This window comes from Microtus pennsylvanicus, chromosome X (genome assembly GCF_037038515.1).
Source record: "Microtus pennsylvanicus isolate mMicPen1 chromosome X, mMicPen1.hap1, whole genome shotgun sequence".
Taxonomy (NCBI): domain Eukaryota; kingdom Metazoa; phylum Chordata; class Mammalia; order Rodentia; family Cricetidae; genus Microtus; species Microtus pennsylvanicus.
The window spans coordinates 22411718-22431166 of NC_134601.1; the positions used below are offsets into that span (position 1 = coordinate 22411718).

Consider the following 19449-nt stretch of genomic DNA (forward strand, 5'->3'; position numbering starts at 1 on the left):
CACAAACCGAGGGAAGGATGGAGATGGAAAATCTGGGTAAACGAACAGGAACTACAGAGACAAGTACTACCAACAGATTACAAAAGATAGAAGAAAGAATGTCAGACACTGAAGATACCATAGAGAAAATAAACACACTGATCAAAGAAAACAGCAAAACCAACAAATTCTCATCACAAAACAATCAGGAAATCTGGGACACAATAGAAGACCAAACCTAAGAATTATAGGGGTAGAAGAAGGAGAAGTACAGCTCAACAATCCAGAAAATATATTTAATAAAATTAAAGAAGAAAACTTTCCCAACCTAAAGAAAGATATTCCTTTGAAGGTTCAAGAAGCATACAGAACACCGAATACACTGGACCAAAAAAAAAATCTCCTCGCCATATAATAATCAAAACACAAAGCATACAGAATAAAGAAAGAATATTAAGAGCTGCAAAGGAAAAAGGCCAAGTTACTTATAAAGGTAAACCTATCAGACTTACACCTGACTTCTCTATGGAAACCATGAAAGCCAGAAGGTCCTGGATAGATGTACTGCAGACTCTAAGAGACCATGGATACAAGCCCAGATTACTATACCCAGCCAAGCTTTCGTTCACTATAAATGGAGAAAACAAAATTTTCCAGGATAAAAACAAAATAAACAATACGTAACCACAAATCCAGCCTTACAGAAAGTAATAGAAGGAAAATCACAACCCAAGCAGTCCAACAATGCCCACAATAACTCAGACATCTACTGACCCTTCACCAGCACAGCTCGAAGAAGGGAAACACACAAACTCTAATACCAAAAAAAAAAGAAAAGAAAAGAAAAAATGACCGGAGTTAACAACGACTAATCATTAATAACACTTAATATCAATGGACTCTACTCACCTATAAAGAGGCACAGATACGAAAACAGGACCCAACATTCTGCTGTTTACAAGAAAAACACCTCAACCACAAAGACAGACATCTACTCAGGGTAAAGGGCTAGGAAAAGGCTTATCAAGCAAATGGACCTAAGAAACAAGCAGGTGTGGCCATACTAATTTCTAACAAAGTTGACTTCAAACTTAAATCAATCAGAAAAGATGGAGACTGACATTTTTTACTCATAACAGGAACAATTCATCAGGATGAAGTCTCAATCCTGAATATCTATGCCCCTAATATAAAAGGACCCACTTATGTAAAAGAAACATTACTAAAACTCAAGGCAGCTTTCAAACAGCACACACTAGTAGTAGGAGATTTCAACACTCCTCAGTCACCAATGGACAGGTCAATCAGACAGAAACCTAAGAGAGAAATAAGAGGATTAAGGGAGGTAATGAATCAAATGGACTTAACAGACATCTATAGATCATTCCACCCAAATAAGAAAGAATATACATTCTTCATTGCAGCTCATGGAACCTTCTCGAAAATTGACCACATACTCGTTAACAAAGCAAACTTAAACAGTTACAAAAAAAATATTAGTAACCACCTGTGACTTATCAGATTACCATTGATTAAAGTTAGAATTCAACAACAATGCTACCCCCAGAAAGCCTACACTCATGGAAACTGGACAACCAACTACTGAACCTCACCTGGATCAAGGAAGAAATAAGAAAGAAATTAAAGTGTTTCTTAAATTCAATGAAAATAAAGACTTAACATAGTCAAACCTATGGGACACGATGAAAGCAGTGCTAAGAGGAAAGTTCATAGCACTAAGTGCCCACTTAAGGAAAACAGAGAAAGCACACATTGGAGACTTAACAGTAAACCTGAAAGCTCTAGAAAAAAAAAGCAGACTCACCTAGGAGGAGAAGACTGGAAATAATCAAACTGAGGGCTAAAATCAACAAAATAGAAACACAGAAAACAATCCAAAGAATCAATGAATCAAAAAGCTGGTTCTTGGAGAAAATCAACAAGATTGATAAGCCCCTATCCAAACTAATCAAACAGTGCGGAGAGAATACGCAAATTAACAAGATCAGAAATGAAAAAGGAGACATGACCACAGACACAGAGGAAATTCAGAAAATCATTAGATCTTACTTCAAAAGCCTGTATGCCACAAAATTGGAAAATGTTAAAGAAATGGACACTTTTTTAGATAAGTACCATATACCAAAGTTAGATCAGGACCAGGTGAACAATCTAAATAGACCTGTTAGTTGCGAAGAATTAGAAGCTGTTATCAAAAACCTCCCTAACAAAAAAAGCCCAGGTCCAGATGATTTCAATGTGGAATTCCACCAGAACTTCCAAGAAGACCTAATACCTATACTCCTTAATGTATTTCACAATATAGAAACAGAAGAATCATTGCCATATTCCTTTTATGAAGCTACAGTCACCCGGATACCAAAACCAAACAAAGACTCAACCAAGAAATAGAATTACAGGACAATCTCACTCATGAACATTGATGCGAAAATCCTCAATATAATACTGGCAAACTGAATCCAAGAACACATTAGAAAAATTATCCATTATGATATAGTAGGCTTCATGCCAGAGATGCAGGGCTAGTTCAACATACGAAAATCTATCAATGTAATCCATCATATAAATAAACTGAAAAAAAAACCACATGATCATTTCATTAGATGCTGAAAAAGCATTTGACAAAATTCAACATCCCTTTATGATAAAGGTTTTAGAGAGATTAGGGATACAAGGGTCATACCTAAATATAATAAAAGCTATTTATAGCAAGCCAACAGCTAACATCAAATTAAATGGAGAGAAACTCAAAGCCATCCCACTAAAATCAGGAACACAACAAGGTTGTCCACTCTCTCCATACCTCTTCAATATAGTGCTTGAAGTTCTAGCAATAGCAATAAGACAACATAAGGAAATCAAAAGGATTTGAATTGGTAAGGAAGAAGTTAAACTTTCATTATTTGCAGACAATATAAAAGTGTACATAAGCGACCTTAAAAACTCCAGCAAAGAACTCCTACAGCTGATAAACAACTTTAGTAGCATGGCAGGATACAAAATCAATTCCAAAAAATCAGTTGCCCTCCTATACACAAAGAATAAAGAAGCAGAGAGGGAAATCAGAGAAGCATCACCTTTCACGATAGCCACAAATAGCATAAAATATCGTGGGGTAACTCTAACCAAGTAAGTGAAGGATCAATTTGACAAGAACTTTATGTCTCTGAAGAAAGAAATTGAGGAGGATACCAGAAAATGGAAGGATCTCCCTTGCTCTTGGATTGGGAAGATCAACATAGTAAAAATGGTAATTCTACCAAGGCAATTTATAGATTCAATGCAATCCCCATCAAAATCCAATCAAAATTCTTCACAGATCTTGAGAGGACATTAATCAACTTTATATGGAAAAACAAAAAACCCAGGATAGCCAAAACAATCATACAATAAAGGAACTTCTGGAGGCATTACCATCCCTGACTTCAAACTCTATTACAGAGCTTCAGTATTGAAAACAGCTTGGTAATGGCATAAAAACAGAGAAGTCAATCAATGGAATAGAGTAGAACACCCGGGTTTTAACCCACAGACCTAAGAACACCTGATTTTTGAAAAAGGAGCTAAAAGTATAAAATGGAAGAAAGAAAGCATCTTCAACAAAAGGTGCTGGCAGAACTGGTTGTCAACCTGTAGAAGAATGAAAATAGATCCGTATCTATCACCATGCACAAAACTGAAGTTTAAATGGATTAAAGACCAAAATATCAGGCTAAACACACTGAACCTGATAGAAGAGAAAGTAGGAAGTACTCTACAACATATGGGCACAGGAGATCACTTCCTTCTTATATCCCCAGCAGCACAAACATTAAGGACAACATTGAATAAATGGGACCTCCTGAAACCGAGAAGCTTCTGTAAAGCAAAGGACACTGTCACTAAGATAAAAAGGCAACCCACTGACTGGGAGAAGATCTTCACCAACCCTGCAACAGACAAACGTCTGATCTCCAAAATATATAAAGAACTCAAGAATCTAGACTTTAAAATGCCAATTAACCCAATTAAAAAATGGGACACTGAACTGAACAGAGAATTTGCAACAGAAGAAATTCAAATGACCAAAAGACACTTAAGGTCATGCTCAATTTCCTTGGCGATCAGGGAAATGCAAATTAAAACACCTTTGAGATACCATCTTACACCTGTCAGAATGGCTAAAATCAAAAACACCAATGATAGCCTTTGCTGGAGAGGTTGTGGAGTAAGGAGCACACTTTTCCATTGCTTGTGAGAATGCAAACTTGTGCAACCACTTTGGAAGTCAGTATGGCGATTTTTCAGGAAATTCGGGATCAACCTACCCCAAGATCCAGTAATACCACTCTTGGGAATATTCCCAAGAGATGCCCTATCATATGACAAAAGCATTTGTTCAACTATGTTCATAGCAGCATTATTTGTAATAGCCAGATCCTGGAAACAACCTAGATGCCCTTCAATGGAAGAATGGATGAAGAAAGTGTGGAATATATACATATTAGAGTACTACTCAGTAGTAAAAAACAATGACATCTTGAATTTTGCATGCAAATGGATGGGAATAGAAAACACTATCCTTAGTGAGATATCCCAGACCCAAAAAGATGAACATGGGTTGTACTCACTCATAATTGTTTTCTAGCCATAAATAAAGGACATTGAGCGTATAATTTGTGATCCTAGAGAAGCTAAATAAGAAGGTGAACCCAAAGAAAAACATATAGTCATCTGCCTGGATATGGGAAGTAGACAAGATTGCCGGCAAAAACTGGGAACTTGGGGGTGAGGTGGCATGGGGCTAAGGGGAATTGGGGTGAGAAACGTGAGAAGGGGAAGATTGGGGGAGCTTGGGGGAATGGGATCGTTGGGATAAAGGAAGGGTGGACAGGGGAGCAGAGAAATATATATCCTAATTAAGGGAACCGCCTTAGGGTTGGCAAGAGACTTGACTCTATAGGGGCTTGCAGGTGTCCAGGGAGATGTCCCCAGATAGTACCTTGGGCAACTGAGGAGAGGGAACCTGAAATGACCCTATCCTACAGCCATACTGATGAATATCTTGCATATCACCTTAGAACCTTCATCTGGCAATGGATCGAGATAGAGACAGAGACCCAAATATGAGCACCGGACTGAGCTCTTAAGATCCAAATGAGGAGCAGAAGGAGGGAGAACATGAGCAAGAAAGTCAGGACCACGAGTTGTGCACCCACCCACTGTGGCAGTGGAACTGATCTGTTGGAGGCTCACCAAGGCCAGCGGGACTGGGACTGAATAAGCATGGGTTGAAATCAAACTTTCTGAACATGGCGAACAATGAAGGCTGATGAGAAGCCAAGGACAATGGCACTAGATTTCGATCCTAATACATGAACTGGCTTCGTGGTAGCCTAGCCTGTGTGGATGCCCACCCTCCTGGATCTGGATAGAAGTGGGAGGACCTTTTACTTACTGCAGGACAGGGAATCTGGACTGCTCTTCATTCTCGAGAGGGAGGGGGAATGGAGTGTGGGGGAGGGAGAGGGGGGGAGGGGAGTGGGGGGAGGGGGCAATGTGTGGGAGGAGGGTGAGGGAAATGGGGAGGAGGCGGAATTTTTTTTTCAACAACTCAAAAAGAAATAAAAAAAAATAAAGAAAAGAAAAAAAGAAAGAAAGAAAGGCATGTAACACCACACCCGGCAAGAAGACAAGAGATCAACTTGCTGGGGGAGAGTTGTGGAATAACACTTTATGCAAAAATGTGTTACATTTGTTTATGTTGCAGAAAATTATTTAACTATATAAAGGTGTGTTGCATTCGCTTATGTTGCATATGTTTAATTTTGTGAAGATGTACTGCTGTTTTACTTTGCCTGCCTAAGGCACCTAATTGATCTAATAAAAAGCTTAATGGCCAATAGCTAGCCAGTAGAGGGATAGGTGGGACTGGTGGGCAGAAAGAAGGAGGAGGAGGAATTTGGGCTGGAGTGAGGGAGAGCAAAGGAGAAAAAAAGAAGACTCCTGGGATCAGCTAGCCAGGCATACACAAAGTAGAACATACAAAATGGAAGAAAAGTAAAAGCCCCAAGGAAAAATTTAGATGAATAGAAACAGGTTAATTTAAATAATAAGAGCTAGTGGGACAAGCCTAAACCAAGGCCAAACATTCATAACTAAGAATAAATCTTTGGGAGCTGGTTGGTGGTCTAAAACAAAGCCAGGTACAGAGGAGATGTTCTCTCCATTTCATCTTGTAGGTCCCAGGGTTTTATCACTGGCTGAGCCAGCTCTCTAGCCCCAAACACACTGTTTTATCAGACCACATGATCTGAAAATATTTTTAAATGATAGGCCAAGAAGGGAAGAGACAGACAGCATGGATTAGTCAATGATGAAAGAAGTTAGAAGGTCACAGTGCCCAGATTAGAAAAAATAACAATAAAAATAATTAAAATTAAGCTAAGGCCATGGGGGTGGTCAAGAATAGATCCTATTCCTCTGGCTAAAACACATCACATGGGTAGGTAAGATAAAAGATAATTCTCCCCAAGATATTTTCCAAGGTCCTAGGAGACTGGAGAGATGGCTCAGTGGTTAAGAGCACTGGTTGTTTTTCCAGAGGACCTGAGTTCAATTCCAGATCTGGTGCCCTCTTCTGCCCTACAGGTATACATGCAGACAGAACACTATACATAATAAATTAATAAGTCTTTAAAATAAAAAAAGATACCATCTGCATCTTAACTTCTAACTTTCATTATTATTAAGCCAAGTTCACACACAGGATGGACCAGTATGACAGCTATTGTCCCTGGATCAAAATTCAAAACTGAAGTCCTATGTTGGCAAACTATACCTCCTCCCTAACAGTCCTGGGCTGCTCACAAGATCCACATACCCACCTTCTTCCTGTTTCCGTTCTGCCCAAGAGACACAGACACTAAACTCAACCCATGGAAATTGATGCCTGGTTGAAGACAGGAAAAAGGCTGAGGCATCCCAGGCAAGACTAATAGTTCTGATAGCAGCAGGGCAGATAGTAAATGGAGCCCTCAGTCAAAGAAGGGATGATTTGTACCTTATAAGAGCATCTGATATTGTAGATTAGAGTTGGGACTAAAGAAGAAGCCCAAATGAAGACCCTAGAAATGTCCATAGATAGATTAGAAGCAATAGGTGTATCAGACCAACACATAGTCACAGTTTACAAGAAAAATCAAATCTGCTTATTTGATGAGACAGAAGTTTGTGTAACTCAGTCTAGCCTTGAACTCATGGTCATCCAGTTTTAGCCCCCTGAGATACAGCTGTGCTCCCCCACCATGCTGGCTTTCTTTTTGTGTGCCATAAGTCTAGGTTTAATGTCATCATCTGGTTTCCTTCCAGACTGCTGCTTGGAAATAGAAGGCACTTGATACATCTGATTAACAGAATGAGTGAGTGCTCCTTAGTACCTTTGGGTACTTTATATGCTGTACCTGAATCATCCGTTTAGTTGCTTACCTTATTTATAAACCTGTAAGCTTTCTAAGACCAAATGATGTCTGTTTTATCCCCCTTGGTATGGTATAGTATCTAACACATAACATTTAATAAACATTTGTTGAAAGACTGCATGACAGAGCACATTTTGAGATGAGAAGCTGTCAGTGAGTATAAATAATGACTGACAGAAAAATTAATTTCCCTCTGTTTCAGAATGGAAGTAAGCACCTGGTTAATGCAGAAAGCATATTAATCATAATATTTAGTTTAAAACCCCCAACAGTTAATTGGTCCCAAGAACTGTTGTCATTGAACTATCTACAGGTCTGTTTTCTCAATTCTGGAGCTATAATCTCAGATATTAGTGCTATCTCTATTATACATATCATTCTGACTTTCTGTCTTATTATAGTCAACTTTAGCTTCAGATCTTACCTGGAAACCATGTATGAAATGTCGCTTTATTCATGAGTAGGACAAGCTCGCTGTTAAACATCTTCATGCCATCTTCCTCGCCATCTCTTCAAAGTCCCTCATTATAAATGGTCTGAGTCAACTTGACAGCAGAACTGGGATCTATTTAATTACCTGTTGTTGTGATCATCACAGACCTCCAGTGCCCTTACCTGTCTACAACCTGTGAATCTCACTAGGAAACCCACCCCATCCTTTTTGTCACTTGTCTGTTCTGTCAATGAGACCAAAGCCTAGTTTTGACATGTGTGGGTGGGGCTGAGTTTACTTCATGAGCATTTTGTCAGTTAATAATTAGAGTCCAAGATGGAAATAGACTTTTGGTAATAATTCTGAAAAATATTCCAATGAATGAATTTTAAATTATAAAACACACAATTATGATTCATTTTCATAATTTTTTGTGGTTTTTTATCTATATGGGTATAGATGTGTGTATGAATGCACATCCCACCCATGTGTATGCCTGTGAAGGCCAGAGGTCAACATCAGCAGCATTTCTCTATTACTCTCTATTTTTGAGACAGGGTTTCTCACTGAACTGATGGGTTAGACTGGCTTGTCATCAAGTCTCTGGAATCTCTCTTTCTTTGCCTCCAGCACCAGAATTACAGGCACATACTACAATGCCTAGTATTTTAACATGGGTGCTGGGGATCTGAATTCAGGTCATGCTTGCACAGCAAGCACTTCCCCCACTTAACAATCTCACCAGTGCTTTCAGACTCTTCAGAACCTTAGGAAGCTAGGAAGTGTAATTTTCTTTCTCACCCAAATGGCAGCTCCTCTCGGCTTTCTTATTTCTGGTTTACAATTGTAGCCACAGAAAAATGAAAGTTGCACGCTTTTGTAGACTAGCCAGAATTGCCCTTGTTTTCACTAGTGACCGTTGTTAGTAATGTTGAAGTGTCAATAAAAAGACAAAAATCTAAACTATCCACTTTTATAAAGTGTTACTATTTGTAATGCCAAATTCTCTTCACATATGACAACTTCAACTCTTAGCCCCAGCGGTCTCGACAGAGGACAGATTCTCTTTGTTCCTAATGTTTCTACACAATTCACTTGGCATAATGTGCATTAAAATAGGTATTCATTCATTTATTTTCATGCAAATGTGGTAATGAACATATTCATTCAAATGTCTATTATTGGAGCCTATAGATACTAAGGGAAGGGATGAATCTTTCAATTCTTTTTGATGTGCTATACCAGTTTTCTTGGTATTCTATAAATTTTGCTAATAGTGACTCAATTATAATCAATTCTAAATACAACAACCTTCAGAATATATAATATAAATAGGAAGTACTGGAATAGATGAGCCAAATTTTCACCATCTCTCACTCCATGCTGCTCTTTGTTAGCAGTAATGCATTACTGAGATGATGTGTTGCGTTTCCTACATTTCTATCCTACTGTTATTTATATCAAACCTTTGGGAGAACCTGCTACATGCACAATCTTGTACTAGACAGAGGAATATAGAGAAGGCTGTGGCTAGGTGCCTGATCTCATGAATCTGATTTGGATCTTCCATATCCTCTATAGGTGCCTATATTTAAAAACAAACAAACAAAAACCCAACGTTAGTTCCAGCTGATGATGCTGTTGGAAAGAGTTTGAACATCTGAAGGTTGGGCCTAGTTGGAGAAAACGGTCATCTGCTGGCTCTGTCTACCTGACCACCTTGATGTTCAGTGTTGGTCCGCCACATGTATCCTTCCATGATGGTCTGCACCAGGGCCAGGAGCGGTAGACCATGGTCAGAAACCGGGACCTGTGAGCCAAAGTGAATATCTCTTCCTTTCAATTGTTTATTTCTATATGAACTATGTGGCCACAGTGACAAAAAGCAGACTAACACATTTGCCATCTGGCTAACTGGAAAAAAAGATTATACTTTTAGTAATAATTAACAGTCAAAGGCTTAAATAGCAACAGAAAATCACTGTTCATGTGAAATTTCAAACTGTTTCACAATCAGCAGGAGTTGTGACCTCTGGTTCCTCAGTTAATGAGAAAGCAAACCAGGCCTCCCTTGAGCAGCTTCTCATAGCTGAAGGACACTTACCATAAAATGATTTCACAAACTACATACCATGACAACACAAACATATCCCTCAGTTTTCAAACGGCACTGAAAAAATATTTCTGCTTCACTTTTAAAAAGTCTAAATGCCTTTTCAAATAGTTCCTGCATTGTACACCTTGCTTTTGACTTTCAAAAACATTCCTAACATAATTTACCAATGAATAATAATTCAAGAGTTCTGATACTGCTGTAGAGGAAAGTGCTTATGCCTTTACAGGGATCAACAAAGAGTGTGAGAAGTCAAAAGACGTAGTCTCAAATGGCAGATCCTTCCTATTATTTTCATCCCCATTTACCTAAAGAAAAAAAAATGTGTTTCAACCATATTCTCCAAATACAAAGAAAGTATATCTGCTGTCAGTGGCATGACCTAAAACCAGGTTGAATTAATTAGGAGTCATCTCCAACTGTCATCTGGCCTCATTTTATAGGCTGTAAGCACTTCTCAGTACAGTACAGCAGCTGAACTTGAACCACGACATTTTAGGTTCATTGAGCCTGAGCTAAACCTACATCCTTAGTCTGTCACATCCCAAACCTCTTCAGTTGCGACAACAAAGGCCACCTTTGACTTCCTACCACACTATATACATCTGTGATTTGTGGAGACAAATACAGATTCCAGGTACCTGCTTTTACCTACTCTGATACCATGCACGTGTATAGTAATAGGAGCGGGGGGGGGGGGGCCTGCGTCCCCAGCACCCTGGCCGCCTGGCTAGCTTATGCTCCAAAATAACAACACACAAACTGTATTCTTTTAAACACTGCTTGGCCCATTTCGATCTAGCCTCTTCTAGGCTAATTCACGCACCTGGACTAGCCCATTTCTAATCATCTGTGTAGCTCATGAGGTGGCTTACCAGGGAGATTCTAGCCTACATCCATCCTGGGTCAGAGCTTCATCACATGTGCTTCAGAGGGCAGAGCTATCCCCGTCTGCCCAGGAGACGGGAGCATGGCGTCTCTGCTCCAGAGAGCAGAGTTGTTGAGTCTGAGCTCACTTCCTCTTCCTCTGAGCATTCTGTTCTGTTTACTCCTCTCACCTATGTTTTAACCTATGAAGGCCAAGCAGTTTCTTTATTGCTTAACCAATGAAATCAACAGATTGATATATGACACTCCCACATCACATGTGGGCTGAAGGCCTGGAGCATATGCATTTACAAATGACCCCCATGCAACCCTCAGGCTCACTAACCTACACTTTAGCTAGAAGCTATTGCTTCTTTCCTGAACATGTTCCTCTTTTCTTGTTCAAAGTTCTTACTAGCCATCCCCATAGTTGGGAAAATCCTATTTCTTTCCAATTATAAGTCTTTATTTGTCCTTCAGGCTCCCACATCCTCTTCCAACTGAATATGTTTTTCCCTTCAAGGGACTAAAAAGCATTTTGACTTTTAATGGTGCTTATCAGACTCTGCTTTATCACATTCTTACTCCCCATCTATTTCCAGATGCCTCTACCATAGCAATTACTTTAAAATTGTGTGAAATTGATTGATTTCTCTTCGTTCAACTATTTGGGAAATTCCCTGCACAAAATCTGTTTGTCTGTCTATATAACAGAGAAGCTTTCATCCCAGTATGTGCTGGTTCCTTTCTCTGTCTGACTGTACTGTGTATATTCCTGTGGAGCTCTCCCTGGGTTTCAGTCTCTCTCTCTTTGTTTTTTTTTCCTCTACAACAACACAACTCCTTCCTACCTCTATGTGGCACTGTCCATCTGTCTGTATCTGTCTCATGGTCTTTTCCTTGTTATTGTCGGTATAACATTTTGATTTTTTTTTATTTTGCCTTCCTCTGTCTGTCCATTTCCCCTGTCCCCTTTTAACTAACAGGTAAATTACTAAAGATCTTGCAAAGATTTTCTTAAACTGTAACTCAGTGTGCACTGTTACTGGGCCATTTGAAGTTGGAACACAGAGGATAACATCTGAAGATCATGCCCTGTGAGAAAAATTCTTTCTAGGCAAAATTAAACACAGCATCTACAGTGGGAAATGTGAATTGGAATCAACAGATGCTTTCGTTGCCTAACTTTCATAATAAAGCATAATGATTAAAAAATAAAGGTGACCCACAACAGCTCATCACAGTAACAAGGCTAATTTCTTTCAAAGAAACAGGCATGCCAGAGAACAAACAAAAATTCTATAACATTAGCCTGGCATAGTGGCACACATGTTTTATGCCAGCACTAGAGAGACAGAGACAGACTAATCTCTGAGGGTATGAGTCCAGCCTGATCTACCTATCAAGTTCCAGAGTTGATAGGTAGAAGGGGGAGGGAGGGAGGGAGGAAAAGAAGAAGGGAGGAAGAAAGTGAGGAAGAGAGGAAGAGAGGAGGGAGAAGGAATTTATTATAGTTTCCTACAGTCTATGGTTCCAGCTAAGACTATATAGTGAGACTGCCACATGCTCACCCCCCTAGAACATTATTGGACAATATAGCACCTTGCCCAAGAGACTGAAGATTCATGTGTAAATTTAAATAAATTAAAATACATTATATATAAATTAAAATACATTATAATAATGCCAACTAAAATTCTCAGTGTCCACTGTGAAACATATGTCTTAATTTATTGAATTGTCATTTTACAGGGATGAAAACAGAGGTTGAGGGTAGTTAATTAACTCTGTGATCAGCTATCCTCAAAGGGTGAAGCTTGAGTTTGAACTCATATATAGTATCATTCCAACGTCTGGGCTTCTAACCTCTCCAGCAATTTTCAAACTTGTGAGCTCTTAGGAATCCCTTGGGTGCTCATTAAACCTTCACATTATAGAACCTCATCCTAAATGCTCCAAGTTCCCGAGTCCGATTGTTTCACAAGCAATGCAAGTGATTTTTGACTGTTAGAACTGCTTGAGAAACTGCACTAAACAGCTTTTCTAACCACGGCATAAAGCTTGAGAGAGTTACATACACTACCTTTTCAGTGACTTTGCCACACAGAGAATCCAAATTAGCTCTAGATTCTTCCTTAATCTATTGCTTAAGTGTACAAAAGCACCCAACTTGAGGAAATCACAATTTTACCCAAAGTCAGGAAGAAGTGGCATTTTAATAGTAGTGTTATTGTAGAGAATAGAATCCAGGGGCTGGAGGACTGGCTCAGTGGCTGAAAGCACTTGTTCTTTCAATGAACCTGTGTTTAGTACCCAGCATCCATGTGGGACAGATCAGAACCATTTCTAGTTCCAGTTCCAGTTTCAGAGAATCTGGCATCATTGGGCACCTGCATTCATGTGCACACACCTACATATAACTAAAAATGATTAAGAGAAAGCTTAAAATAAAATTAATAGACTCTACTTCAAAGTGGAAAACACAATCATCTCCTACCTTAAGAGTTAATTGGGTGGGTCAAGGACCTGCTCAAGGGACCACTCCTTAGGAATATGGATGAAGCTATCCCAGGAAGACAAGCCCGCCTTCAATCATGCTAATGCAGAGTAACCAATGAGATATTACACATTTCCTCCTCTTAATTCCTTTATGTCCAAGCTCTACCTCCTTTTAGCCCTTCCCCTACTCCAGACATGGACTCTCAAAACCACCATGAATTCTAGTTAGGTTCGCTCTCTCTGATACTTTGGGTTCACTTACTCTTTATCTAAAGCTGCCTGGCTACCTACTACCTCCAGGCAGACTCCCATGTAGATTAGCTCAAATACCATAGCTTTTCTTCTGCCTCTTCTCCATTCTCCTCCACCAGGCAGCTACCAGATTTACAACTTACAAAGCTGGGATGTTTGTCTTTTAAACTCTAATAAAATTATTCCCCAGCTTCTGAATTTGTTAAATTATTTTATGAATTAGATTGAGAAACCTAAGAGGAGACCCCAGTTTCTCTGGTATCATCTGGTATCCCTGCCAAATGCCTGCTAACAGAGGCATGGGAATAGCAGGAGACTCTCCTCCTTTCTAAGGCTATACTTACAACAAATTGGGAAACAGTATTCATTACTTTTCTCATCTTTGTGACAGATCATCTAACAAGGCAAACGAACATAGGAAGGATATATTTTGGCTCCTGTTTGAAGGCACAGTTGGTGATACTGAGGAAGATATGGTGTGGGGAGCAGCTCTCAGCTATGTCAGTGAATATGAGGCTAAGGGACTGGGGTCAAAAATGGACCAGGTTATAGCTATCAAGACATACTCCCCAGTAACTCACCTTCTCCAACTAGGCCTCACTTCAAAAATGTTCCACAACCTCCCAAAACAACAATACCAGATTGGGACCAACTGTTTAAACACACGAGCCATGGGGACATAATAGATCAAATCATAAAAGGGCTAACAGCCTTCTGAATAAAGTCACACCACGTAGGTGGTGACTATTTTACCCTTTTAGATTCAGCAAGACTTTAATTAATGGAAGGGTCTGACATTATTAATTATAAACATCTAGAAAATGAGTAGGCTGGAAGCACAAATTCAAAGACATACATGTAATGAATTGAATGACAGGCTCTCTACTACATAATTTACTCAAATATTCACATTGAATGTGCACAATGTACTTACGATGTAGCTCCTTTTATTTCCTGCATTTTATAGGTGATGAGACAAATGCCCAATGAAATGAACTCTTCAGGATTTACAATTCCAACTCAAGTTTGTCAGCAATGTGGGCCCTGTACAGCCTCTGTTTCTGAGTCAAAGAAAACTTTCAGTAAATTCAGTGACAAAAGATCCCTGGTGATATATATTAAGGATATTATGGGATATTGAGATGTTTTGGGAAAAAAAATATTTAGTGATCATTCCATTGAAGACAAAGAACAAGATTTTGCCACAAAACTATCCCATGGTTTCACTTGTAAAGATACATCAATGTGATCCACTAAAAGATTCCCTATGTTCTTTGTTATTGTGTTTATTAGCAACTGATTTTTCACTCATTTAAGGTAGGGTAAAATTTTCATCAACTGAAATTTTCTAAATTTATATACTTTAAGATATAATAAAAAATCCTCACAGTGCTGAAAAAATTCCCCAAATTAAAAAGATAAGAAAAAGGAAGACATTCATTTTTCTGTCTTGAATTTTTTCCTATTCTAGATATCTTTCTTTTAATTATGCAAAGAGGAATAATGGCTATGTCACATATAATAAAAATGCCTCTAAAATAGCAGTACAAGATATTTGATGCATAATATGTACAAGTAGCTTCTCAATAATTCTTTTCAACTCATAATGCGCTACCAAAATTACATATTCTGAAATAAAACCTTAATAGCTTTTCAAATATTTGAGTACTTATAATTTCCAAATTTAGAAATCCTTTATTTTACAAACTGAACAAGTTATAATAAGTCTGAACATTTTTATACTTCAGTTTTTAAAAAATGAGCGATTATGAAAATGACTAAATGCACTACATTAATCATTAACTGAATCATACAACTTAAGAAGAACGTACTTACATGTGCCTGGTGTTTACTTATGAACCCTTCTTTTGTATTTTTGGTTAAGCAATAACACAGATAGGGTAGAAATTTAAGGAGCAAATAATGGCTGTTCCTCTTTTTTCCATTTCCCTCATTTTCATTCACAGTACACAAATTCTTTCAAATAATTTGAGTTTCAGTTCTGTATAAGCTAATTACTCGTGTGCTAATACGACTTTTTCTGTAATAAAAATCTATGTACCTCTCATCCAGCTACAAAAATAATGAGTGTCTTGTCAACAGTGCTTCATCTAGCAACGCTTTCCATTTTCTCCTGCAGTTTCTTTTCCTTATTGCTTTTTTTATCTCTGTACCACCCAGCTTTCAGTGCAGGAACTAAGTCTAACTTCTAGCCCTGCCATGCGGCTATTTTACACCTTGTTCACTTCCTGGAAACTTTATTTGGGTTCTGTTGCTTGCAGAAGAAACAATTTTGATTGCTAGAAACAGGAATGAGAACTTGGAATCTATAATATTGAGCCATTTTTCATAAGTAGTATTTACTGTTTTATATTTTGCCATAATTGAAACTGCAATAAACTGCATGTACTTTATAATGATCAAAGTAATGAGTAAGTCCATTGCCCAACATGGTTTTGTGCTGTCATTTTGCTGCTTTTGTTCTTTTTTGTTAGGTGCTCAGATTGAACCCAGAGCCTTACACATTTAAGGCACACATTCTGCCACTATGTTCTACCTACAGATCCTGAAAAATACCCTATTAGGTCATCCTGTCTTACCCTGAACCTTTGCCCTACTCAGGGACCTGCCGATTCTATCTGATTTATTTTCATTTTCTATAGTTTTAAATTGATGTAAGCTTACATACAATTTGTTTTTGGCCTGACTTCTTTCATTTAGTATACTTGCTTTGCGATTCATTTATGTTATTTTATGGATTCACATTTCTTTCATTTAGTGTGCTAGGTCATTGTACATTGACTAGCTATAAAATACATTTACATTATTCTCAGTTTTGTGCTATTATAAATAAATACATTACAGACAGTTCTTTTCTACATGTATTTTTTATTGGTAAGTCCAAATTGGCAGAATTACTTGATTGTATGCCAGACATATATTCATATACCTATATTGTTAAGGAGCTTGCCAAACTATCACTCATATCAATAGTATAAAAAGCATCAGTCCCCCACATCCTTACATACTTGTTATGATCAAGCTTTTTAATGGTAATCACTGTTTTTACTCTTTGTTCTTTTGGGGGACCTGCCACCAAGATCCCAAATAAATACATGGAGGTTTACTCTTGCTTATGAATGCCCAGCCTTAGCTTGATTTATTTCTAGCCATATTTTCTTTACTTTTTTGCCTTTGGTTTTTTTTTTTTTGACAGAGTTTTTCTGTGTAACAATCCTGGCTGTCCTAGAACTCACTTTACAGTCCAGGCTGGCCTTGAACTTACTGAGATCCACCTGCCTCTGCCTCCCAAGTGCTGGGATTACAAGAATACACCACCAACATTTTATACAGTTTTCAGTTTTTCTTAAATTCTCTACCTTTTGTCTCTGTGCTTTTACATTTCTCTCTCTCTCTCATCTCTCTTTCCTTTGTACTCTGTGGCTTTCTGGGTAGTTAGTAGCTGACCACTGGAGTCTTCCTTTTCTTCTTCCTCCTTCTCCTCCCAGATGTCATCTTCTATTTATTCTCTCTACCTGCCAGCCCTGCCTATATTTTTTTCTGCCTTGTTATTGGATGTTCACCTCTATATTAGTCCAATCAAGTGTTTTAGATAGGCAAAGTAACACAGTTTCACAAAGTTAAACAAATGAAACATAAAAAACGCAACACATCTTTGAATCATTAATCGAATATTCCACACCATAAACAAATGTAATACATCTTAAAATATTCCTCAATATATACTACATCACTGTAGTTTGCCCTATACTTTATAACTAACTAGTAATATTAAACAGTTTCTCTCATGATGTGGGAGTGTCATATATCAATCTGTTGATTTCATTGGTTAAGCAATAAAGAAACTGCTTGGCCCTCATAGGTTAAAACATAGGTGGGAGGAGTAAACAGAACAGAATGCTGGGAGGAAGAGGAAGTGGGCTCAGAGACGCCATGCTGCCCTCTCCCGGGAAGATGAGATAGCTCTGCTCTCTGAGGCACACGCGATGAAGCTCCAACCCAGGATGGACATAGGCTAGAATCTTCCCGGTAAGCGCACTTTGGGATGCTACACACCTTATTAGAAATGGGATAGTCCAGGTGCGAGAATTAGCCTAGAAGAGGCTAGATAGAAATGGGCCAAGCGGTGTTTAAATGAATTCAGTTTTTGTGTTGTTATTTCGGGCATAAGCTAGTGAGGTGGCTGGGGTGCTGGGGACGCAGCCCCGCCGCTCCGTACTACTATACTTTCATACTTAGGCATTCTTTTCTTTGTTGAAATGCCTTCAAATTCTTTTCTTATCTATAGCAGGAGGATTTTAGCACAATCTCAATTTCACTAAAAATCACAAAACTCCAAAATAGGCTTTACTCATGACTAACGTTTGCCTCTGGAAAACTAAATAATACATAGGGAACAAGTATCCTGAGCAAATGTGTATTTTTGACAAGGGAATGGTCATGTCAAGGACACCAATGTCTTGGCTAGCCACGTGGGAGAGGCAAAGCCTTCCTTGAGTGAGGTTCAGAGGGATGGCAAAGCCTTCCTCTGGTCTGAGTTGACAATGTGTGCAGAAATGGCTACCATAGCATTCTGCCTGTGCATGATGACAGTCTGAAGACTCATCCTGTGCAGAGACTTCTCCTATAGAAATTAGCTAAACCTGTTCAATTGTATATAATAACTCCATCTCTTACTGTATATATATATATATATATATATATATATATATATATATATATATATATATATAATGAGCCTGCCTCCTTGCTCAGTTGTATGAAATAACTCCAGCTTGATAAAAGTTTTTCTATACATGTCTCCTTGCTTTCTCCCTTCCATTCCCCATCCCAGTTAGGCCAATTGCTGAGGCCATTAGAAGCTGCAGTAATAGTACAAATGAAAATGTGAAAGAAGTGACTGTTGCATGCAGCCCTGAGTATTTCAGGCAGAGGTTGTGAAGTCTTTTCCAATATGGAATCTTACCAGACATACTTTCTCTCTCTTTTATAATAATATACAGAAGCTTTTATATAATATGCAAAAAAATTCACTGATTGTGAACTGTGTGGATATATTTTATAAAAACTCTCAGTACACATTAACCATTTTTTGGTGGTTTGAATAAAAATGGCCTCCATAGGCGCATAGGGAATGTCACTATTAGGAGATGTGTGTCCTTGTTGAAGGAAGTATGTCACTAGGTGGTGGGATCTGAGGTCAGAAATTCAAGCCAGGCCTAGTCGCTCACTATCTCTGCTTCATGCAGATCCAGATATAGAAGTCAGCTACCCCTCCAGAACCATATTTGCCCACATGCCACCATGCTTCTCATCACTACAATAATGGACTAAACCTCTGAACTGTAAGCCAGCCTCCATTAAATGGTTTCTTTGATATGAGTTGTCATGGTCATAGTGTCCCTTCAGAGCAATAAAACCCTAAGACACCATTCAAGTCTGAGGTTTTCATAGCAGGCTGGTTCCACAATGGTTTTATGCACACCTAGCCATGGCAACCAAAGCACAGGACTCCAACAATGATTTCTATGAAAGCAGTCTGGACAGCATAGTACAATACAGTCCAAAGCTCCTGTTATACCCTATCTTAGTCACTGTGCTATTGCTGTGAAGAGACACCATGACTAGTCAATTCATAAAAGAAAGCATTTAACTAGGGACTTGCTTACACTTTCAGAGGGTGAGTCCATGAACATCATGGTAAAGGAACATGGCAGCAGACAGGCACTGTGGGACTGGAGCAGTAGCTGGAAGCTTACATCCTGATCCACAAGTTGGAGGCAGAGAGAGAGAGAGAGAGAGAG

At 38.6% G+C, this 19449-nt stretch overlaps 1 pseudogene; it reads left to right on the forward strand.

The window, feature by feature from the left end:
• LOC142840272 (uncharacterized) overlaps positions 1-19449 on the forward strand; it is a 77186-nt pseudogene that overhangs the window by 40172 nt on the left and 17565 nt on the right.